General features: G+C 48.4%; 1 protein-coding gene across 2 annotated transcripts in view; it reads right to left on the reverse strand.

The window, feature by feature from the left end:
- RAF1 (Raf-1 proto-oncogene, serine/threonine kinase) overlaps window positions 1-24464 on the reverse strand; it is a 95919-nt gene extending 71455 nt beyond the window's left edge. For both annotated transcript variants that reach the window (XM_073574266.1, XM_073574265.1), the window contains exon 1: window positions 24217-24464. The gene's annotated coding sequence lies outside the window, so the exon portion shown is untranslated. The remainder of the gene's footprint in view (window positions 1-24216) is intronic.
- Window positions 24465-26439: the final 1975 nt, after the last annotated feature.

Raw genomic sequence — 26439 nt, forward strand, 5'->3', positions numbered from 1 at the left:
ATTAGTCATCTGCTGTCATGTAACAAAGAGGTTACAATTACACTCGAGTGCCTGCAAATGCACTAACACAGTGGTCAGTGGTGACTTGTGTGAGTTTTTTGTGACGCATTTCGCCACGGTGCCACCATTGCCCAAAGTAAACCTGGCTGTACAGGTATGAAATAAATCCTGGATTATTTAATAAATAGTTGACTAGACATATCTAGCAGAACATAAGACGTCAGTGAAAAGATAAGTCGTACGTCTCAGAAAATATCAGATGGGAGATATGCAGACAGTCACATTTCATGAACTAACATTAGCTGCTCCTGGAATAGTAGACGAATCTTGGAGCCTGTGGTCATATCTAGCATTACCCAACACGAGTTGTAGTATTTTGGAGTCTATTTTAGGCCTCTGCGCTCATTGCTTCAGGACGAAGGCACCAGCTATTTAAATACAGAGGTAGACGCATTACCCCGGGGTGAAAATTGGAAGCTTAGACTTTATTGGCATGGTGCATCTGCTAAAAGGTGGATGCAAGTTTACTAGTGAATGTTATATACTTTTCAGTATAGAGTATAACATAAAATTTATTTTACTCCCTTACATAGCGCCATTAATTCCACAGTGCTTTAAATACACTATCATGGCAGAGATCATGATTTCAACAATATATCACAGTTTACTGGGTGCTCAACATAGTAACAGTTAGCAAGGACGAAAAAAAGACATTTGTTAATCCAGTTCAGCCTATATTCCGTCAGAATAAATCCCCAGATCTACGTCCTTCTAAAGAACCTAACAACTGTAAGACACAATATTGTTATGCTCCAGGAAGATATCCAGGCCTCTCTTGAACCCTTCGACTGAGTTCGCCATCACCACCTCCTCAGGCAGGGAATTCCAGATTCTCACTGCCCTAACAGTAAAGAATCCTCTTCTATGTTGGTGGAAAAACCTTTTCTCCTCCAGACGCAGAGAATGCCCCCTTGTGACCGTCACCTTCTTTGGTATGAACAGCTCCTTGGAGAGATATTTGTATTGTCCCCTTATATACTTATACATGGTTATTAGATCACCCCTCAGTCGTCTTTTTTCTAGACTAAATAATCCTAGTTTTTCTGGGTGTTGTAGTTCCCCCATCCCATTTATTAATTTTGTTGCCCTCCTTTGTACCCGCTCTAGTTGCATTATATCCTTCCTGAGCACCGGTGCCCAAAACTGTACACAGTACTCCATGTGCAGTCTAACCAGAGATTTGTACAGAGGCAGTATAATGCTCTCATCATGTGTATGCAGACCTCTTTTAATGCACCCCATCATCGTGTTTGCCTTGGCAGCCGCTGCCTGGCACTGCCTGCTCCAGGTAAGTTTATCATTAACTAGGATCCCCAAGTCCTTCTCCTTGTCAGATTTACCCAGTGGCTTCCCGTTCAGTGTGTAATGGTGATATTGATTCCTTCTTGCCATGTGTATGACCTTACATTTATCATTGTTAAACTGCATCTGCCACCTTTCGGCCCAAGTTCCCAACTTATCCAGATGCATCTGTAGCAGAATACGATCTTCTCTTGTATTGACTGCTTTACATAGTTTTGTATCATCTGCAAATATCGATATTTTACTGTGTAAACCTTCTACCAGATCGTTAATAAATATGTTGAAGAGAACAGGTCCCAACACCGACCTCTGCGGTCCCCACTGGTCACAGTGACCCAGTTAGAGAATATACCATTTATAACCACCCTCTGCTTTCTCAAGTTTTGATACAATCCCTGTTTATTTTCTGCTGCAGATCTAGCAGAGCTTGGATTGCAGAGCTGTGTATAACCCCGCCCACAGCACTGATTGGCAGAAAGCTGCTAATCAGTGGTGGGGGCAGGGCAACAGCACTTGACTAGGAAGCACAAGACACCTAGTCCTGTAGTGAAAATCTCCTGCTGATAAAACACCGATTATATTGAAACAGCAATACACAGGCCAGTAAGTTATACATCGCCAGAATCAGGGTTACTGCCCCTACATCATGCTGCTCTCAAATTACATAGAAAAAAAAAAAAAATGACGGCAGATTGCCTTTAATAGTTCAATAGTCTGTACGATAGAGGGAAAGTCACATTTACTAGCAATCTACCTCGCTTTCAGCTTATAGGTCTACAAGGTAAATTTTATTTTAGTTTTTCTTTCTTAAGCAGCCTCTGAAAATAAGATTGTTTGAGACTTTAAACGGGTTATTAAAAGGGTATTCCCATTTTATACATTTATAAAATATGCACAGGGTAGGCTATAAGTGTAGAGTAGATGCCAGTCCCACCTGTGGGACCTGCACCTATCTCAAGAATGGAGGCAGTCGCATGCGGCTTTTACTGGAGAGGTGGTCTGATCGCTCATACAAATGAATAATTCCGAGCACCTCTTCACCGACAGCGACGCACGTTCAGGGCCCTGTTCTCCAGATGCATGCAGGTGTGGCCGGTGGGACCTGCGTCTACCGCAAGTTTAGAGCATATGCTGTGACTAGGGTATAAATGTACGAGATTGGAATACCTCCATAGAGTTTATAACAGCCTGCTCACGACTCAACCTCCATAGCTCCTGGGAAAAAAAAAAAAAAAAAAAATGCGCGCCGTCGCCAACTTTCCAACACCAAAAGAGCCTTCGCCCCGGGGACCTTGGCCTTGAGATAGATGCAAGTCCCAATGCAGGCATGTATGTCATTGCCCATCTAGAAGATGGAAGAACCACTCTGATGCCTCACACTTCCCTTCACGACTAAAGCATGACTTCACGGATGGCTGGCGCATTACATAAAAGCACAATGGTAGAAAGAAGGTAATTATTGTCCTAGGTTTATAAACTAGTGTGGATTCAGACTTCTCATATCCTAACCTGAAAGGCTGGATTCTGATTGATGGGTGCAATGACGGCAGTTGTTATATGCCATTACAGACCAAAAAGTAAAAAAAAAAAAAAAAAAAAAAAAGGGAATTTAATAAAATACTTCAGATTCTAGTGAACAAAAAGAAAAAAAAAAAAAAAAACGTGCTGTAGACGTACTTGGCAGGGAGCATTTTAACCTTTCAAGCAGGCAAGTTTTCAGTGACGGATCTCCTGAGACCGGGTGGGACGACTAAAAACAGCAGCTAGAGGCCTGGCAATGACACAAATAATCCAAACGGGCGTTCTGCGTGCCTGTGGAGCATCGGCATTTTCTGCTGGATTGCGAGTGCCAGTAACCCTTTTGCAGAATGCGATTTTCGGGCATTGGCGGCTCGAGACGTCAATCTCACTGTCTGACCTGAAGAACGAACTTAGAGAAGATTCTCCGGTACACAGCTGTCCAGGCAGAGGGGAGCGGGGATAAGTCGCCGGTGCCCCCCCAGTTTATCCTCCCCATGTTGCAGCCATGGTGCCATTTGTATTTCGACGGTCAAACCATCCGTGAAATTATCAAGACTTTGACTATCTGCAGGAAACATTCCTTCTGCGATCAGTGTCAGCGGTCATGTCCCCCCGGAACTTTTCGGATTTTGGCGCGCACGGCGCACCGTCAAAAGTGCGCAGCGCAGGTCAAAGCGCAACTAGCGCACGGCCTGCGCACGATCTGCACACTCTATGCTAAAGATAGGGTGCGCCGATCGCAGGCGCCGCTGTCCGCTAGGAGGCGGCGCTACAAGCAAGGGGCGGGCACGCCGGGCAGAGAGCCGGCTCGGGGGCGGAGCTACCCCCGGCCGTGCGTGCGCTTAAAAAGCGCTAATGTGAAACCAGCCTTAATCTTCTATAACCATGGATACTACAAAAAAAAAAAAAAAAAAAAGTAGCTTGGTAATTCAGCTCATCAACAAAAGAACAAAAAGGACTGGTAGTTTGAAATCGGGACATGACGCATCCTCATCTCCCCTGACGTCATCTGACAGGGGAAGACTCAGGAGTGCCCATACATACACGTGGTCAAAACTGTTGGTACCCCTTGTTTAATGACAGAAAAACCCACAATGGTCACAGAAATAACTTGAATCTGACCAAAGTAATATAAAATCAAAAATCTATGAAAATGAGCAAATGAAAGTCAGACATTGCTTTTCAACCATGCTTCCATAGAATTAAAGATATAAATAAAACTCATGAAATAGGCCTGGACAGAAATGATGGTACCTTAACATAACATTTCGTTGCACAACCTTTTGAGGCAATCACTGCAATCAAACGATTCCTGTAACTGTCAATGAGACTTCTGCACCTCTCCACAGGTATTTTGGCCCACTCCTCAAGAGCAAACTACTCCAGTTGTCTCGTGTTTGAAGGCTGCCTTTTCCAGATGGCATGTTTCAGCTCTTTCCAAAGATGCTCAATAGGATTTAGGTCAGGGCCCATAGAAGGCCACTTCAGAATAGTCCAATGTTCTCCTTTTAACCATGCTTGGGTGTTTTAGCTGTGTGTTTTGGGTAATTATCCTGTTCCAACACCCATGACCTACGGCTGAGACCAAGCTTTCTGACACTGAGCAGCACATTTCTCTCTAGAATCCCTTGATAGTCTTGAGATTTCATTGTACCCTGCACAGATTCTAGACACCCTGTGCCAGATGCAGCAAAGCAGCCCCAGAACATAACAGCGCCTCCTCCATGTTTCACAGTAGGGACAGTGTTCTTTTCTTGATTTTCCCATCTGTGAACATAGAGCTGATGTGCCTTGCCAAAAAGTTCAATTTTTGTCTCATCTGTCCATAGGACATTCTCCCAGAAGCTTTGTGACTTGTCAACATGTAGTTTGGCAATTTCCAGTCAGGCTTATTTTTATGATTCCCCCCCCCCCCCCCCCCCAACAATGGTGTCCTCCTTGGTCGTCTCCCATGAAGTCCACGTTGGCTCATACAACGACGGAATGGGGCAATCTGACACTGATGTTCCTGGAGTTTGAAATTCACCTTTAATGTGTTTAGAAGTTTTTCTGGGCTCTTTTGTTACCATTCGTGTTATCCGTCTCTTTGATTTGTCATCAGTTCTCCTCCTGCGGCCACGTCCAGGGAGGTTGGCTACAGTCCCATGGAGCTTAAATTTCTGAATAATATGTGCAACTGTATTCTCAGGAACATCAAGCTGCTTGGAGATGGTCTTATAACGTTTACCTTTTAACATGTTTGTCTATAATTTTCTTTCTAATCTCCTGAGACAACTCTTTCCTTCGCTTCCTCTGGTCCATGTTGAGTGTGATACACACCATGTCACCAGCACAGTGAGTATCTGTAGCCCTCTATACAGGCCCACTCACTGATTCCAAGATTGTAGACACCTATGATGCTTATTAGTGGACACACCGCGATTTAACATGTCCCTTTTGTCACATTATTTTCAGGGGAACCATCATTCCTGTCCAGGCCTATTTCATGAGTTTTATTTTTTATTTATTTATTTATTTTAAAAAGCATGGTTGAAAAGCAATATTACCATCATGGGTTTTTCTGTCATTAAATGAGTACCAACAATTTTGACCACATGTGTATTAAACCGTTGGCCAAACCTATCGATATCGGTTGCTTCAGCCAACTTTAGCCTAACATACATATATATATATATGGGGATTTTTCCAGCGGCTTGTACTTACTGGGCTGCTTGCTGTAGTTTTTATAAATTCAATAAAGTCCTCCATATTTATGAGCTCTGTATAACCCGTCCCCACCACTGATTGGACAGCTTTCTGCCTATGCACAGTGTATACATAAAGCTGCCAATCAGTGATGTTATATAGAGCTCAGCATTTAGAGAACTGCTATGTCTGCGGCACAGAAAACTGATTTTATCAAAACTGCAGCAAGCAGCCCGGTAAGTAACATATAGAATCAGTCTCTGCATCACGTTTTTCTATTCCAGGAGCACACCTTTATAAAGGACATATAATTAAAGCACATTCTCAAGCGTACTTTGCCCTTAGGAATAAGGGTTAATCTTCTATTTAGGAAAACAGAGAAAAAACACAAAATAAAATCTTTCCATGGTTGATCCACTTGATGTCAGGCTGCCCGGACCGCCTCCCTCCGTAGGACATATGGCTAATCTGCCCCATACCAACAATGTAGGGAAAACAAAAAAAAAAAAAAAAAAACACTATTTGCTTAGGACTCAACACGGAGTTCATAGAGGAGCGGCACCAATTTGATAGAATACGTATTTATTTCTTTTTATTCCTTACCCACTCTGGGCCCATCAAGGGTAACATTTAAAGTAGTGGACAATCCTATTAATTTTGAACATTTTTTATGGATATTTTTAGTTTTTCTTTTGAAGTTTTGCATCAGTTTTCAATCAAGAAGATGACTATGCTCATCCTGATGTAACAGTGTCCGAGCCAGAGCCGATGTCATCAGCCTGTTAACCTTATAATAAAAACAGTAGCCATCAATATTTATTTATTTTTATCAGAAAACAATAGTAATGTGCACACGCTGCGAATTAGGTGCGGATTCATCCGTGCGGATTTTGTAAAATCCGCAGGTCAAAATATCTGCGGATTGCTCTGCGGTTTTTCATCTCCTCAATGGAGGAGATGGCAAACCGCAGGGGAATCCGCAGAATGACATGTCAATTCTTTCTGCGGATTGAAAACCGCAGATAATCCGCGCGGAAAATTCCGCACCATCTGCATTGCGGTTTTTGATTCCCATAGGGAATCATGGTACTGTACACCACAGCAGAAACTGCTGCGGGTCCGCAGCGGCCAAAACTGCTGCGGAACCGCAGCAAAATCCGCAGCGTGTGCACACAGCCTTAAAGGTGAAGACAAGAAACTGCAAAGTATCTCCTAGAAGAAAAATGCCTTTCTCCTGCAAGCCTCCTCCACCCTTCAATACCTCCAAAGATCATTCACTCAAACTTCAGGAGAAAAAACAAAAATGGTCTTCAATGAAGACAGGTTAACAAATCACTTAAGGATCAGGTTACAGGTTTTCATTTTTTTCTTTTGCAGTGTGTGTGTGTAGGGCAGGGCACAAGAAACACTCCTAAATGTTGATGTGGAGCTGGAGTGACGGACTCCTATAGAAAGAAACGGGGGAATTTTTTTTTTTTTTTTTTTTTAAACTTGACAACCCCTTTAACAGTTGACAAAAGAGGGGGGATTTAGTGACCTACGGCAAGGTCAATGTAGTAATGGGTATAGACGCAACAGCAGCTGACGCCATCAATCCCGAGGATCACCTTGTGGAGGAATGCCACCAACCTCGGCAGCAGAGCGCTATACCATTACTATACATGACTCCAGCTGGATCGCCTGGATTTGAAATTCTGGAACCTATATTTAATTTGCATGGCGTTTTCAATAAGATTTTGGAATAATCAACGCAACGGGAGACACTGGCAGCGCTTCTGTTTGTGTGGATGAAAAAATTAGAAAATTGCCAATTCTAGCAGATATTAAAAAGGTCTTTAGAATACATTTAGGTTCCAGGATACACGTACTGAAATGGATGGACCAGGAGGCACGAGCCACCTAGTCCTGTCGTGATGATAATCTCCTGCTGATAATAATACACTGATTATATTGAAACAGCTAAACACAGCCTAGTAACATTGCTGGAACGAGGGTCTCAGCCCCTACATCATGCTCATCTCAGATTACATAGCAAAAACCTGCTGACAGATTCCATTTAAAAGGGGATGTATCAAATTGAATAGTGCTTGTAAGGAGTTTGTTTAAAGACTGCAGGGATTTTTAATATTGCACATTACCGCTGCAGTCTGTTACAGTCTCCTAGACAGGAAGCTAAGCGCTTACAAGCTCTTTGCTACAGAGCTTATAAGTGCTGCACTGAAGCTGGCCAGATTGTTGAAGCCACCCAGCCTTAGGGGCCCTGCGCTCCTGAGACGCAGAAGAGGCAAAGATGCCTTCGCTTGCAGCATGGGAGAGCACACAGCTCGGAAGAAGAGCTCAGCCATGCCGCATTGCCGCCCATCATAACTGTCAATCAAAAAGGGGATCATTGCCCCACCGGCAAGCAGGAAGGCAGGGAAGAGAGGCGCTCATAAGAATCAATGATGAGAGGAGCCCGCTGAAGTATATGCAGGTAAAATATGTAAGTAATTATACCGGGAACTAGCATTTCCCACAGGGGTCCACACAATGCAATGGCCGCCTATAGGGGTTATGCTAGTCTTCATAAACCCAAACACTGACTGGCAGAATATTGTGCATATAAGCTCTTGCTGCGTCACACAACATCTGAATGCCGGCCGCACCACCACCTTTTGCTTAATAGCACAATTTCATTTTTTATCACCACCAAAAGGAAGGAAAGTATTGCAAGAATTGCTCTGTTGTGATCACAGGCTTGTGAAATGTCTAAGGCTTGGTTGTGTACACCCCCTCCACAGCAGTGTATGTGTAAAATTATATATATATATATACACTATATATATATATATATATATATATATATATATATATATATATATATATATATATATATATATACACACACACATATATATATATACATACACATACATGTTGAACAACAAGAAAACAAAAAGAAATCCTTCAAATAACATTTATATAGAATGTCAAATGCGAGTTCTATAACATCTCTTATGTGCAAATCGGCCGAGCTGCTGGTGATTACTTGGGACAAGATCCAGAGCACGTGTTCTGCGGAACAAGAGCTGTAATCAGCTGCTCCGGAGGAATAGAAATATGCACATCTGGCGGGCAAGCGAGCGGGCAGCGTCCTGCCATGGCGCCTGCACTCCACAGCTTGTGCAATCACCCGGGGTTCAGCTGCAGCAGAAATAGAACGCGGAACACCAATCAGTATCTACGCCGATTACAAGAGCACGCCCGACTTTAACGCAGCCTTGGGTCCACTCCGCTTAAGGTCAGGGCATGTCCCAATCTCACCCGCTTTTGTGGATCAGAATTGACCGTTCAATTCCATTAAAAACAGAAGACAATCATTTTGTATTAGATTTTAAATTAATCCATTGCGCAAAGTGACAATGAGAAAAAAAAATGTCTGGTCAATTTATCTTCGTTTTTTAAAGATAGAGTAGATCTAAAAACAAATGCAAAACGGATGACATAAGGGAGGGAAAAAAAAGCTTTTAATGTAGAAGAAAAAAAAAAAAAAAAAAGTGCCTGGTATTTCTGGCAATTCATAGAGAATGAATGGCATATTTGGGTGCATGCACATACTCCTGCTTCATTCCAACAAGCCATTTATTTTTAAAGCCCATACTCAGGATCTGTGGGTCCCAGCGACCAGCAAGGAGTCACCCATCTCATTGTGGGTCCCAGCGACCAGCAAGGAGTCACCCATCTCATTGTGGGTCCCAGCGACCAGCAAGGAGTCACCCATCTCATTGTGGGTCCCAGCGACCAGCAAGGAGTCACCCATCTCATTGTGGGTCCCAGCGACCAGCAAGTAGTCACCCATCTCATTGTGGGTCCCAGCGACCAGCAAGTAGTCACCCATCTCATTGTGGGTCCCAGCGACCAGCAAGTAGTCACCCATCTCATTGTGGGTCCCAGCGACCAGCAAGTAGTCACCCATCTCATTGTGGGTCCCAGCGACCAGCAAGTAGTCACCCATCTCATTGTGGGTCCCAGCGACCAGCAAGTAGTCACCCATCTCATTGTGGGTCCCAGCGATCAGCAAGTTGTCACTAATCCTATTGACAAGAGGCCTTGCCGAGTTGGGAGGACCGGATTGTCTGTCAGGGCCACTGGTTGGCATGCGGCGATCAGTATTTCTGTTATTGCCTTTAACAATGCAGGAACCCAGATGCTCCTAATTTTAGGGTCAAATTTAAAAGCCTGATTCATGAAAGCCTTCACGCCAGAATTCTGGGAGTGAAAGCTTTAAAAACTGCAAACTTTTGGTGCAACTCAAAGGTTGAAGCAAAATTTTGCAACTTTTGGAAGTTTTCACACCAGGCCTGCCAAAATGGGTGAAGGTGGAGCGTGTCAGGGAGAGCAATGCCTCAACTAGTCAAATTCATAAGGGGCTATGGCGTTCCGTAAGCCAGAAATCCCACTCCAGTCCTCGACCCACAAAAACCAGTCATTTGGCATTGGAATTACATACAAAAAAAAAAAAAAAACAAAAAAAACCACAAAACAAAAAGAAAACTGACAAGCAAAAATAATAGCAGCATGACCTACACTTGCATAGCAAGGCACAAACCCCGACAAAGCCAAATAACAAAAATCTTGACGCTCTGCGGCTCCAGGATGGATAAAAGTCTCAGTCGAATTCGCTATCTATTTGGCAAAGTGAGAATCCCAAGAGTGGCTCCTGAAAACACTCACAAGGACAAGAGGCTAGGATTACACGCACGCAGCGAAACCGTGACCCAAGCCCATGTCGTGTGTGAGGACGAGCAGCAGTCCATTCCTCTACTATCTCAGTGTGCATGTGTCACGCCATTCCCCGGATCACCCCCTCTTCCAAACAAATGTAATTTTAGGCCATGTTCCAATATAGCGCAAATGCAGATTTTTTTTTCCCCCTCTACTTTTTTGGGGGGCAGAAAGTCTGCTGCATTTAACTGTTCAAGCAAAGTGAATGTGATTTCATGAAAACTCCTGCTTTCTAGTGATGAGAGGATGTGCTGGGATAAGGTGTTATCTGAGCATGCTCTGGTGCTAACCGACAGTCTTTGGAATGCTCAGAAAATATGTTTGAGTCCTAATGGCTGATTGCTGAAACAAATGCAGGGGAAACCTAAGCAAGAAATATTGCAGCCTTTGATGTTTATTAGGGTGCAATCAGATGGCCGGAGAGCCACTGGCCAGTCCGTGTACTGCCTTGTGATCTCAGACCGATTTATAAGCCGATCTTGACCCTAGTATGCAGCATTTTCGACATGATTCTGAAATAGAATTTGGCAGAAATCCTATGAAGCAGGTTAATCTCCTGCTGAGCGGTTCCATCTTCAGTTAGTGGCTCAAGAGAGTGAGGTGGGGTTAGGCTACTTTCACACATCCGGTGTGATTGTTCCGGCGGGGTGCGGTGGAAAGCTGGACCGCCGGATCAAGCGTGCAGCGGTGACAGCGGATGCAGGTGCGGCGCCTGATCCGCTTGTAAAACATTTAAAGAAGCCGCAGCGGGAGCAAGCGAGAGAGGCAGTACCGGGGAAGCCAGTATGTACGGAGGAGAGAGAGGCAGCACCGGGGAAGCCAGTATTAAAGGATCCGCAGCGGGAGCAAGCACCGGGGAAGCCAGCACCGGGGAAGCCGGTACGTACGGAGGAGAGAGAGGCAGCACCGGGGAAGACAGCACCGGGGAAGCCGGTAAAGGAGCCGCAGCGGGAGCAAGCGAGAGAGGCAGCACTGGGGAAGCCGGTATGTATGGAGGGGGGGGGGGAGAGAGCACGCGCTGCGCCGGGCACTTGGGGTTAAAACTCACAGTGTCTGGGCATGCGCTGTTGAAAAAGCCGGTCCGGCGCTGCAAAAAACGTTGCAGCCAACGTTTTTAGCAGACGCCGGACGGCGCAGGTTTGCCGTTTCTGGCAAAAACCGGAGGCGCCGTATGTCCATCCGGCACGATGCGGCGATCATTACATTCTCTATGTGCCAAAACCGGATCCAATTCCGGATCCGGTTTTCACACTTTTCGCCGCATCGTGCCGGATTAAAAAAAACAGATATGTGAAAAAGGCCCTAGTCATTTTCAGTGCTACTGCAGATAAGGCAGAGAAGGGGAGAGGCTCCTGCTGCAGCCAACAGTAGGACAATAAGGCTGTGTGCACATGCTGCGGATTAGGTGCGGATTCATCCGCGCGGATTTTGTAAAATCCGCAGGTGAAACCGCAGGTCAAAATACCTGCGGTTTTACCTGCGGATTGCTCTGCGGTTTTGCCCTGCGGTTTTTCATCTCCTCAATGGAGGAGATGGCAAACCGCAGGGGAATCCACAGAAGAATTGACATGTCAATTCTTTCTGCGGATTGAAAACCGCAGATAATCCGCGCGGAAAATTCCGCACCGTCTGCACTGCGGTTTTTGATTCCCATAGGGAATCATGGTACTGTACACCGCAGCAAAATCCGCAGCGTGTGCACACAGCCTAAGGAGGAGGAGGTCTTGAGAAACATTTCTTTATAGTGTACAAGTCGCAGTTTTAATTGTAAAAGGCAAAGTAGAACCAAAAGCAAAAAAATAAATAAAAAGGGAGGAATTGCTCAGATACTCTTTTCAACCCTAGTTATCCGTTCCTAGAGCACTTGTGCTATCTATACTGCACTGTAATGGGGTATGTGTGGTCTACTCCTACATCTAATAGTTTACCTAAACCAGGTAAAAAAGGAGGGGATTAAAAGGGGGTTTTACAGTGACACTGAACCTATTCAAAGTTAGGCTCATCTCGCATTCCTGTCTGATGCACAACCACCTGAGATGCATGGCAGGTGAGCTACATGTTAGGGCATAGATCACCGTCTGAGACATACATATAGAGAGATCTGTACATGCCAGACAAAACACTGGCTGTCTGCCATGTAAAGTACACAGGGAGGCCATACATTCAGCAGACTCGTACAGCCTTACACACTCATGGGTACAGCATGGCATTGGTGCTAAATATGAAGCCATAGGTGCACCATGAATGGTGCAACGTGTTGGATAAAGAACACCTCTAATACATCATATAAAGGCGCTAAAGGCACTGAAATATACAAAATGGAAAGCTATATGCATGGTGGATATATGTTGTCATGGGTCAAGATACTGCCGTGGCTCTCCTGACCCAAACTCAATGATCTACATATGAATCTATGAGGCTGAATGAGTCGGAGTCTGAGCCCATTTTGGTGGAGTCAAAGCCAAGAGTCGGTGTCATGGAAACTGAGTCGGAGGTTTGGCTTACCAACGCCACAGCCCTGCTAAAGAGGTTGAGTCAGACGACCCGTGACTACTCAGGACATCACTGTCCGACCTCTGTGTTACACCAAATCCAATCCAGCTCCAAAGGCAACTGAACTTTTATTTCTTCTGGATTGGGGGGGGGGGGGGGGGAATAGCAACACCGGTAATGGAGCTCATCCTTACATAAATGGGAGTACACTGCAATACCAGACACAGACCATGGACTGATTAGGGGGCGCTGTATCTGAAGAAAAAGGAAGCCTTTTTCTCTGCTGTGACTAAGTCAAAACCATGCGGGGCGATTATCCCGACATGACCAGAATAACGTTCAGCTTCGACAGGGCACATTAAGGCCCGAGGAAGACAAAGCACAAAAGAAACAGGATGTAATGTGTAAGAACTTCGGAGGAAACATACACTTTAATAGAAGGGTCTCCTATAGGAAAGAACATTTTGTGACATACATAAATATATACAACGTCCCAATGTAGGAAAACACCAGAGTACTTAGAGAAGAGGAGCACTGAACGAACCATGTATGTAAAGGTGGTCAAACACATGGACCAATCTACCAGGTATCACTTGCTCCAGGTCAGAGGGAATAACAACCACCTATTATAAAGTTTTCTAAAACTTTAGAACTGGGCATACAAAATTTATAGGCCAATAGAAAAAAAAAGAAAATTGTCATTTCCACAAAATTATCTTTTAACATCAATAGAGTTTATCTCATTAGCTCAGGAGAAAGTAGCGACAAGGTAGCTGATATTAGTCATAATCACGGATTAATCAAAGAGAGGCCTGGTTGCTTTAAAATAAGGGGAAGTGCTTCAAATAATTTTATTTCATTCACCAAGGTAACCATAGATGGAAACACATGCAATCATTGTATCAAGGGGGCTTTACAGCAGGGCTGTGGAGTCGGTAAGCCAAATCTGCGACTCCGACTCCTCAATTTCCCTTACACCGACTCCGACTCCAACTCCGACTCCACGACTCCGACTCCCACACATATTGCTTATATTTAAGTGAAAAATTTATTGTAGTACAATGTGAACCTCAGACATTTAATCATTTTTATGATCCAATAATCAAGATATTTAGAACAGAATATATATTGGTGTACTACCCGGTTTTCATTCTTTTTGGTACAGATACGATATGGATAGACAGATATGGATAAATGGATAGATAGAGCAGATTTCTAATCTGCTTTTGCTATTGAGAACATTATCTATGAGCTCAAAAACCTTTCAGGTGATGCAGTTTTTTAAAAAGATGATCAGCTTTTGCAGCTGAAAAACGTATCCTCAAAAAACACAGGAAAAACGCTGTGCGTGAATGTAGCCTTAGATCAGGAATAGAACAGCCATTTATAGGACATTTCATAACTTTCCCAAACTCCTATGAAAAAATATTCAGCACATTCTGCATTGAACTACTGTACCCAATTTATTATATATTTTAGGAGTCGGAGTCGGTCCATTTTATACCGACTCCAACTCCGACTCCACCAAAATGAGCACCGACTCCGACTCCACGACTCCGACTCCACAGCCCTGCTTTACAGGCAAGAACATTGCTGCTTGCAAGTTTGACTCTAAATCAACCATTAATCCGATCATCAGGGACTTTTAGGGTATATGCACACGTTGCGGATTTGTGTGTAGATCTGCAGTGGATTTGGCCCTGCGGATCCGCTGCAGATTCTTATGCGGTGTACAGTACCATGTTAGGTTATGGAAATGAAAAACCGCTGTGCACATGCTGCGAAAAATTCCGCGCGGAAACGCAGCGGTTTATTTTCCGCAGCATGTCAATTCTTTGTGCGGATTCCGCAGTGTTTTTACACCCATTCCATTACAGGAATCCGCAGGTGTAAAAACGCAGGTGAAATCCGTAGAAAATCCGCAGTAAATCCACAGGTCATTTTACCTGCGGATTCTGCACGGAAAAATCCGCAACGTGTGTTCATACCCTAAAGATTCAATTGCTGTGAAGCAGGCATCCAGGTGCGCAAAAAAAGTCCAGCAAGATCCAGGACAGTCTCTTAAATAGGACTCCGCTAAAAGATTAGCTCCAATGCAGAGATTGTCCAGGCATGGCAGCACGCAAGGACTCGAAAATATTACTCAAGCACGCTGAAGACACTTGGAAAACACCTGAGCATGCTCCGATAACACGATATCCGAGCACGTTCGCTCACCACTAGTGGTGAACAATGCTTTTCCCAGCTTGATGGAGACTATGGCACAAGGCAAAAGTGATAACTAAGTGGCTCAGTGACAAAACATTGACATTTTGGATCCATGGCCAGGGAATTTCCCAGATCTCAATCCATTTAAGAACCTGTGGTCAATCCTTAAAAAAGCGGGAGGACAAACAAAAACACAGAAATTGTAATGACCGCCCATTCAATCTAGTGCTTGGAGTTTATCAGTAATTTTTGGCCCAGAAAAAGATATCCAGCTGCAAGGATGAAGGGCAAAAGTGAGTAAGATGTAGATTCAGACTGGATTTCAGCCTCTGAACGACAAAAAAAAAAAAACAAAAAAAAAAAACATTCACTGACTGCAAGCTGAGATCTTGTCTTTGCAATTAAAAAGCTGCATAGCTATTAAAAGACATAATGAATATGTTTTAGTCACATTTGTTACATGAACAATAAATAGCTCATTAATATAACGCATTCCTTGGGTCCCTGTTACTTTTACTTCTTATTTCGGAGGAGTCATGGGGGTGGGGTGTGTGTATGCCGTCATAGAAAACTCACGAGGAGTTAGTACAAAACGCCCAACTACTAAAATTACATCTTCCCAAAGCGCAAGTCACGTGAATACCACAAGCCTCAAGCCCGATGTCATTACTTGCAACATCATAGAGATCCATTTCTACACAAGCCAAAAGTATTTAAGGGAACGTCTAGCAAACAATGGTAACCACGACACATTGTATGCAAAGTAAGTCTGTACATAGAGACACCCCGAGCAGAAAGCTTCACCGGTGAGACATGCACCAGCCCAGGAGACGGTGCAAAAAGTTAGTGAAGTTACACAATCAATGGCGGATTCCTAAGAGATAGATATAGATAGAGAGAGATATAGATTATATATATATATATATATATATATATATATATATATATATATATATATATATATATCTCTGTTCTTCTAGGGTTTGTTCTGGCCACAGACCTCATTTAAGTGTCCGCCAACAGCTCAGCAGAAAGTGCCGGATCAGATGACGTACAAGACATTCCAATACCGGGCAAGAAGCTGCACTTGCTGCTGATCTCCAAGACAATGCTCCATCACCCGAGGTCCTTGTGTCCCCCACGACAAAATGCAATAAGTAGGATTAACTATATAGCATAACATCAGTTTGAACGTAAAAGATTAGAAAATTAAAAGGGTTGTGGCATCTTTTACATTGAAGGCATAGCCACAAGATATGTCTTAAAGGGGTTGTCTAGGCCTTGGGGTTCAAGTCTGCAGTCAGACTTGTGAACCCTCGCAGTGCACAGTTTGTGTGAGCGGCCCGGATTCTCCAGTGTAAGTACTTGGTCACATGATGACTAGACGTGCCCAGCTTCACTCAATACAAGTGAATAGAGTGAGGCTTCAAAAGTCTAGTTGGCACGTGGCTGCATGTATGCAAATCACATACTTACGGTTATGCACCCGCCGCTGCTGGCAAATCCTAGCAGCGCACTCGACTGCAGACTTGTAGCCTAAGGCGAGACTACTCCTTTAAGGCCCATGTATGCAGGCCGACAGTGTTCATAATGACACCCGTTACCAATCATCGGCCGTGTAAGCGCAGAGGTGATCAGACGAGGAACGAGCAAAACCAGGTTTTCTGGCAGAATCGTCCTTGCTTACAAGGGGCGATGGGCTGCTGACAATATGGGGACAGAACTATCAAATTAACGATTATTCTAGTGAGCAGGCCTTAAACAAGGGCAGAATGACATGTATATAATCCACCAACACTTTGCTGGGTTACATGAGCCAGATCATCAGGGATCAACTCACAGATACGGTCCCTGTGCAAATGGGAAAAACCCTTGGACTGCATTCACACGCTGCAGAAAACGGGTTCGTGGCTGTAAACCACAGCGGCCCTGACAGCCTCATTTGAAAAATGTCAATTTCTGCATGATGCAAACATACACAGTTCAAGGTAAAAAAAAAAAAAAAAAAAAAAATGTTTTGCTTGTGATTTAAAATTTTTTTTTTTAATATATATATTATATATAATATACAAAAATAAAATAAATAATACAGATTTTTTTTTTTTCCTTACAGTGTAGACTGAAAGTAAAATCTCAAGAAGTTCTGAAGAGCTAGTATATTTACCAGGAGGGGGAAAGAAGTGCACATGAACATATCCAGAAAGAACCAAAAAAAGCCAGAAAAGCAGACAATGATTGTGACTGAGACTGAAGTGAGCTGTACTGAACGTAGGGGTTACCGAGCAGGACAGTGATCAATACAGGTGGCACCACATGCCCAGCACAGGCGGCGGCCGTCCATCTGACTACGCCATAGTCTAGGATTTGCACGAGATCCTCGGCAGATCCATTAAAAAAAAAATCACTGCACTGTGTAAAAGCCAGGGCTGTGGAGTCGGAGTCGGAGCTCATTTTGGTGGAGTCGGAGTTGGAGTCGGTATAAAATGGACCGACTCCTAAAATATATAATAAATTGGGTACAGTAATTCAATGCAGGATGTGCTGAATATTTTTTCATAGGAGTTTGGGAAAGTTATGAAATGTCCTATAAATGGCTGTTATATTCCTGATCCAAGGCTACATTCACACACAGCGTTTTTCCTGTGTTTTTTTGAGGATACGTTTTTCAGCTGCAAAAGCTGATCATCTTTTTAAAAAACTGCATCACCTGAAAGGTTTTTGAGCTCATAGATAATGTTTTCAATAGCAAAAGCAGATTAGAAATCTGCTCTATCTATCCATTTATCCATATCTGTCTATCCATATCGTATCTGTACCAAAAAGAATGAAAACCGGGTAGTACACCAATATATATTCTGTTCTATCTAAATATCTTGATTATTGGATCATAAAAATGATTAAATGTCTGAGGTTCACATTGTACTACAATAAATTTTTCACTTAAATATAAGCAATATGTGTGGGAGTCGGAGTCGGAGTAGTGGAGTCGGAGTCGGAGTCGGTGTAAGGGAAATTGAGGAGTCGGAGTCACAGGTTTGGCTTACCGACTCCACAGCCCTGGTAAAAGCAGAAATTATTCCGACCGACTCGTCTTCCACCCAGAAGATTTGAACGTGTTTATACACAGGGTTAGATCTTGGCACAAAACCGCTGCGCTTGAAAAATAACATTTGGACGCTGCAGATTCTTGGGAGTTGTGTAACTTTCTCTGAACAAAAAAAAATACAACTAAATACAGGGGAGAGGGTGAAGTGGTTTCTGCAATCTACAGATTCAATAAACCAATTCTACAACAAAATACAAAAAAAATCAAATTAAAATTGTAGAAAAAATATAAAGTTATATGCATAATAGAAAAAGATTGTTCAGAAAATCTGTAATCACCCCATGTGAACAAGCCCTTCTTTATATAAAAAAAAGGCAAAAAAACAAACATTTAAGTGTTTCAGCAATTTTGCAAAAATCCCAACATGACCAAGCCCCAAGGCGGTGAACACTCAATGATTGCTGCAAAGTACAAAGGCAAAAGTGTCCAGATGTGGCAGCCGTGTCACACCAGTGTCCTCTCGGCGCACATTTGATAGAAAAAAAGCTTCTATCTCCCATTGAAGCTCTACAATAAAAGGGGGCCCCCCAAAAAAAAGACAAAAACACAACTTACAAGGTATACGGACATGTGAGGCACAGAGGAGCGGCACAAACATTCACCTCTCCGCATCACCTCATTCTCCGGTGAGCTACATATTCCCAAGTCCGATGTTATAACACCCTGTACCCCCCACCAGTCTGACCCGAGCCCCAAAACATCACGTCACATAATTTAACAGTCCAGTCCCCAGCAGCCACAAACACTGAGCCGCCATTATTACAGAATACAACGGCTCCAACTCCTACAACCCGACATAACACCGGCGACAGCACAGCCCACACCGGTAAGAGAAAAGCCACACACACCACGGTGACCCCCCCCCCATATATGCAACACACACACCACGGTGACTCCCCCCCCCATATATGCAACACACACACCACGGTGACTCCCCCCCCCCCCCCATATATGCAACACACACACACCACGGTGACTCCCCCCCCCCCCCCATACTGTATATGCAACACACACACACACACACCACGGTGACTCCCCCCCCCCCCCATATATGCAACACACACACCACGGTGACTCTCCCCCCCCCCCATATATGCAACACACACACCACGGTGACTCTCCCCCCCCCCCCCATATATGCAACACACACACCACGGTGACTCTCCCCCCCCCCCATATATGCAACACACACACCCACGGTGACTCTCCCCCCCCCCCCCATATATGCAACACACACCACGGTGACTCTCCCCCCCCCCCCCCATATATGCAACACACACACCACGGTGACTCTCCCCCCCCCCCCATATATGCAACACACACACCACGGTGACTCTCCCCCCCCCCCCCATATATGCAACACACACACCACGGTGACTCTTCCCCCCCCCCCCCCACATATATGCAACACACACACACCACGGTGACTCTCCCCCCCCCCCCCCATATATGCAACACACACACACCACGGTGACTCTCCCCCCCCCCCATATATGCAACACACACACACCACGTGACTCTCCCCCCCCCCCATATATGCAACACACACACCACGGTGACTCTCCCCCCCCCCCCCCATATATGCAACACACACACACACCACGGTGACTCTCCCCCCCCCCCCCATATATGCAACACACACACCACGGTGACTCTCCCCCCCCCCCCCATATATGCAACACACACACACACCACGGTGACTCTCCCCCCCCCCCATATATGCAACACACACACACACCACGGTGACTCTCCCCCCCCCCCCATATTCAACACACACACACACCACGGTGACTCTCCCCCCCCCCCCCATATATGCAACACACACACCCACGGTGACTCTCCCCCCCCCCATATATGCAACACACACACCACGGTGACTCCCCCCCCCCCCATATATGCAACACACACACCACGGTGACTCCTCCCCCCCCCAATATATGCAACACACACCACGGTGACTCCTCCCCCCCCCCAATATATGCAACACACACACCACGGTGACCCCCCCCAATATATGCAACACACACACACACCACACTGCCCCCCCAGTATACAGACACCCCACACTGCCCCCCCCAGTATACAGACACCCCACACTGCCCCCCCCCAGTATACAGACACCCCACACTGCCCCCCCCAGTATACAGACACCCCACACTGCCCCCCCCAGTATACAGACACCCCACACTGCCCCCCCCAGTATACAGACACCCCACACTGCCCCCCCAGTATACAGACACCCCACACTGCCCCCCCCCAGTATACAGACACCCCACACTGCCCCCCCGAGTATACAGACACCCCACACTGACCCCCCCCAGTATACAGACACCCCCACTGACCCCCCCCAGTATACAGACACCCCACACTGCCCCCCCCCAGTATACAGACACCCCACACTGCCCCCCCCGAGTATACAGACACCCCACACTGACCCCCCCGAGTATACAGACACCCCACACTGCACCCCCAGTATACAGACACCCCACACTGACCCCCCCAGTATACAGACACCACACTGACCCCCCCCAGTATACAGACACCACACTGACCCCCCCCAGTATACAGACACCACACTGACCCCCCCCAGTATACAGACACCACACTGACCCCCCCCAGTATACAGACACCACACTGACCCCCCCTGTATACAGACACCACACTGACCCCCCCCCCCCCAGTATACAGACACCACACTGACCCCCCAGTATACAGACACCACACTGACCCCCCCCAGTATACAGACACCACACTGACCCCCCCCAGTATACAGACACCACACTGACCCCCCCCAGTATACAGACACCACACTGACCCCCCCCAGTATACAGACACCACACTGACCGCCCCCAGTATACAGACACCACACTGACCCCCCCCCAGTATACAGACACCACACTGACCCCCCCCCAGTATACAGACACCACACTGACCCCCCCCCCCAGTATACAGACACCACACTGACCCCCCAGTATACAGACACCACACTGACCCCCCCAGTATACAGACACCACACTGACCCCCCCAGTATACAGACACCACACTGACCCCCCCCTGTATACAGACACCACACTGACCCCCCCCCCCCCAGTATACAGACACCACACTGACCCCCCAGTATACAGACACCACACTGACCCCCCCAGTATACAGACACCACACTGACCCCCCCCAGTATACAGACACCACACTGACCCCCCCCAGTATACAGACACCACACTGACCCCCCCCCCCCCAGTATACAGACACCACACTGACCCCCCCCCCAGTATACAGACACCACAATGACCCCCCCCAGTATACAGACACCACACTGACCCCCCCCCAGTATACAGACACCACACACTGACCCCCCCCCCCCAGTATACAGACACCACACTGACCCCCCCCAGTATACAGACACCACACTGACCCCCCCCAGTATACAGACACCACACTGACCCCCCCCCCAGTATACAGACACCACACACTGACCCCCCCCCCAGTATACAGACACCACACTGACCCCCCCAGTATACAGACACCACACTGACCCCCCCCCAGTATACAGACACCACACACTGACCCCCCCCCCCCCGTATACAGACACCACACACTGACCCCCCCCCCAGTATACAGACACCACACACTGACCCCCCCCCCCAGTATACAGACACCACACTGACCCCCCCCAGTATACAGACACCACACTGACCCCCCCCAGTATACAGACACCACACTGACCCCCCCCCCAGTATACAGACACCACACTGACCCCCCCCAGTATACAGACACCACACTGACCCCCCCCAGTATACAGACACCACACTGACCCCCCCCAGTATACAGACACCACACTGACCCCCCCCCTGTATACAGACACCACACTGACCCCCCCCCCCCCAGTATACAGACACCACACTGACCCCCCAGTATACAGACACCACACTGACCCCCCCCAGTATACAGACACCACACTGACCCCCCCCAGTATACAGACACCACACTGACCCCCCCCAGTATACAGACACCACACTGACCCCCCCCAGTATACAGACACCACACTGACCGCCCCCAGTATACAGACACCACACTGACCCCCCCCCAGTATACAGACACCACACTGACCCCCCCCCAGTATACAGACACCACACTGACCCCCCCCCCCAGTATACAGACACCACACTGACCCCCCAGTATACAGACACCACACTGACCCCCCAGTATACAGACACCACACTGACCCCCCCCAGTATACAGACACCACACTGACCCCCCCAGTATACAGACACCACACTGACCCCCCCTGTATACAGACACCACACTGACCCCCCCCCCCCCAGTATACAGACACCACACTGACCCCCCAGTATACAGACACCACACTGACCCCCCCAGTATACAGACACCACACTGACCCCCCCCAGTATACAGACACCACACTGACCCCCCCCAGTATACAGACACCACACTGACCCCCCCCCCCCCCAGTATACAGACACCACACTGACCCCCCCCCCCCCCAGTATACAGACACCACACTGACCCCCCCCCCAGTATACAGACACCACAATGACCCCCCCCCAGTATACAGACACCACACTGACCCCCCCCCAGTATACAGACACCACACACTGACCCCCCCCCCCCCAGTATACAGACACCACACTGACCCCCCCCAGTATACAGACACCACACTGACCCCCCCCAGTATACAGACACCACACTGACCCCCCCCCCAGTATACAGACACCACACTGACCCCCCCCCCAGTATACAGACACCACACACTGACCCCCCCCCAGTATACAGACACCACACTGACCCCCCCAGTATACAGACACCACACTGACCCCCCCCCAGTATACAGACACCACACACTGACCCCCCCCCCCAGTATACAGACACCACACACTGACCCCCCCCCCCAGTATACAGACACCACACTGACCCCCCCCCAGTATACAGACACCACACTGACCCCCCCCAGTATACAGACACCACACTGACCCCCCCCAGTATACAGACACCACACTGACCCCCCCCAGTATACAGACACCACACTGACCCCCCCCCCAGTATACAGACACCACACTGACCCCCCCCCAGTATACAGACACCACACTGACCCCCCCCCAGTATACAGACACCACACTGACCCCCCCCCAGTATACAGACACCACACTGACCCCCCCCAGTATACAGACACCACACTGACCCCCCCCCAGTATACAGACACCACACTGACCCCCCAGTATACAGACACCACACACTGACCCCCCCCAGTATACAGACACCACACTGACCCCCCCCCAGTATACAGACACCACACTGACCCCCCCCAGTATACAGACACCACACTGACCCCCCCCAGTATACAGACACCACACTGACCCCCCCCCCCCCCAGTATACAGACACCACACTGACCCCCCCCCCCCCCCAGTATACAGACACCACACTGACCCCCCCCCCCAGTATACAGACACCACACTGACCCCCCCCCAGTATACAGACACCACACACTGACCCCCCCCCCCCCAGTATACAGACACCACACTGACCCCCCCCCCCCAGTATACAGACACCACACTGACCCCCCCCAGTATACAGACACCACACTGACCCCCCCCAGTATACAGACACCACACTGACCCCCCCCAGTATACAGACACCACACTGACCCCCCCCCAGTATACAGACACCACACTGACCCCCCAGTATACAGACACCACACACTGACCCCCCCCAGTATACAGACACCACACTGACCCCCCCCCAGTATACAGACACCACACTGACCCCCCCCAGTATACAGACACCACACTGACCCCCCCCCCCCCCAGTATACAGACACCACACTGACCCCCCCCCCCCCCCAGTATACAGACACCACACTGCCCCCCCCCCCCCCAGTATACAGACACCACACTGACCCCCCCCCAGTATACAGACACCACACTGACCCCCCCCAGTCCCTCCGCTGCTCGCTACAAGTCTGCACTAGATACAACAGAAACTGTTTTTCGCGACTTCTGTAAACTCTCCGCCGCTCGCAGCCCCAGAGCCGGAGCCCGCACTCCCCGCACCGAGCCGTACCTCTCGTGTTGCAGAGCGGAGCCCCCGCACAGAGCCTGCGCCGGACACCGCAGAAGCCCGGGCACAACAGCGGACAACTCCCGGCGCTCAGTCCGGCCGCTCGGAGACGCGCATAGCGGTGAAGACTGGGGAGCGACTAGAACGGAGCTGATTTCTTGTGGTAATGACGTCACAGGAAGGGGCGGAGCCGCCTTCAGTCCAGTGAAGACACGATGGCGGGAAGCAGCGTTGTGCTGAGGCTGCTGGAGAAGAGAAGCGGGATATGCGGGGCTGCACCATGGAGCTGTGAGAGGAGAGGACCGAAAGGCTGCTCTTTGAAGTTGGATTTTGGAAAGGAGTTTGTTACTTAAGTGAGTGGGGCTGCATGGGGGGGACGGTGAGGGGTAGTGTAGGGAATGTGGGGGGGGGACGGTGAGGGGTAGTGTAGGGAATGTGGGGGGGGGACGGTGAGGGGTAGTGTAGGGAATGTGGGGGGGGGACGGTGAGGGGTAGTGTAGGGAATGTGGGGGGGGACGGTGAGGGGTAGTGTAGGGAATGTGAGGGGTAGTGTAGGGGATGGTGAGGGGTAGTGTAGGGAATGGGGGGGACGGTGAGGGGTAGTGTAGGGAATGTGGGGGGTAGTGTGGGGAATGGGGGGGACGGTGAGGGGTAGTGTAAGGAATGTGGGGGGTAGTGTGGGGAATGGGGGGGACGGTGAGGGGTAGTGTGGGGAATGGGGGGGACGGTGAGGGGTAGTGTGGGGAATGGGGGGGACGGTGAGGGGTAGTGTGGGGAATGGGGGGGGACGGTGAGGGGTAGTGTGGGGAATGGGGGGGACGGTGAGGGGTAGTGTAGGGAATGTGAGGGGGGACGGTGAGGGGTAGTGTGGGGAATGGGGGGGGACGGTGAGGGGTAGTGTGGGGAATGGGGGGGGACGGTGAGGGGTAGTGTGGGGAATGGGGGGGGACGGTGAGGGGTAGTGTGGGGAATGGGGGGGGACGGTGAGGGGTAGTGTGGGGAATGGGGGGGGGACGGTGAGGGGTAGTGTAGGGAATGTGAGGGGGGACGGTGAGGGGTAGTGTAGGGAATGTGAGGGGTAGTGTAGGGAATGTGGGGGGGGAATGTGAGGGGTAGTGTAGGGAATGTGGGGGGGGACGGTGAGGGGTAGTGTAGGGAATGGGGGGGACGGTGAGGGGTAGTGTAGGGAATGGGGGGGACGGTGAGGGGTTGTGTGGGGAATGGGGGGGACGGTGAGGGGTAGTGTAGGGAATGGGGGGGACAGTGAGGGGTTGTGTGGGGAATGGGGGGGACGGTGAGGGGTTGTGTAGGGAATGGGGGGGGACGGTGAGGGGTTGTGTAGGGCAGTGGTCCCCAACCTTTTTTGCACCAGGGATCGGTTTCAAGCAAGACCATTCTTCCATGGCAGGGCGGGGATGGAGGTGTGGCAGGGGTGGGGCTTTGGTCATAAGGGGGTGGGGCTATGGACGCGGTTGTAGTGTAGCAGTGCATACTTATAATTAAATAACATTTATAATGTGACTCAACTCCCCATAGGTTTTGAATGAGTGCTCCATCACCCCATTCTTGCCTGCTCCATCACTCCCGTCTCCCCATCACTCCCGTCTCCCCATCACTCCCGTCTCCCCATCATTGCCTTCACCCCGTCACTCCCTTCTCCCCATCATTGCCTTCACCCCATCGCTGCCGTCTCTCCATTACCCCCCTCATGGCCTTCTCCCATTACCCCCCTCATCATGGCCTTCTCCCATTACCCCCCTCATCATGGCCTTCTCCCATTACCCCCGGCATCATGGCCTTCTCCCATTACCCCCGGCATCATGGCCTTCTCCCATTACCCCCGGCATCATGGCCTTCTCCCATTACCCCCGGCATCATGGCCTTCTCCCATTACCCCCGGCATCATGGCCTTCTCCCATTACCCCCGGCATCATGGCCTTCTCCCATTACCCCCGGCATCATGGCCTTCTCCCATTACCCCCGGCATCATGGCCTTCTCCCATTACCCCCGGCATCATGGCCTTCTCCCATTACCCCCGGCATCATGGCCTTCTCCCATTACCCCCGGCATCATGGCCTTCTCCCATTACCCCCGGCATCATGGCCTTCTCCCATTACCCCCGGCATCATGGCCTTCTCCCATTACCCCCGGCATCATGGCCTTCTCCCATTACCCCCGGCATCATGGCCTTCTCCCATTACCCCCGGCATCATGGCCTTCTCCCA

Source organism: Dendrobates tinctorius, unplaced genomic scaffold (assembly GCF_039654945.1).
Source record: "Dendrobates tinctorius isolate UK_male_01 unplaced genomic scaffold, ASM3965494v1 ptg000038l, whole genome shotgun sequence".
Lineage (NCBI taxonomy): Eukaryota > Metazoa > Chordata > Amphibia > Anura > Dendrobatidae > Dendrobates > Dendrobates tinctorius.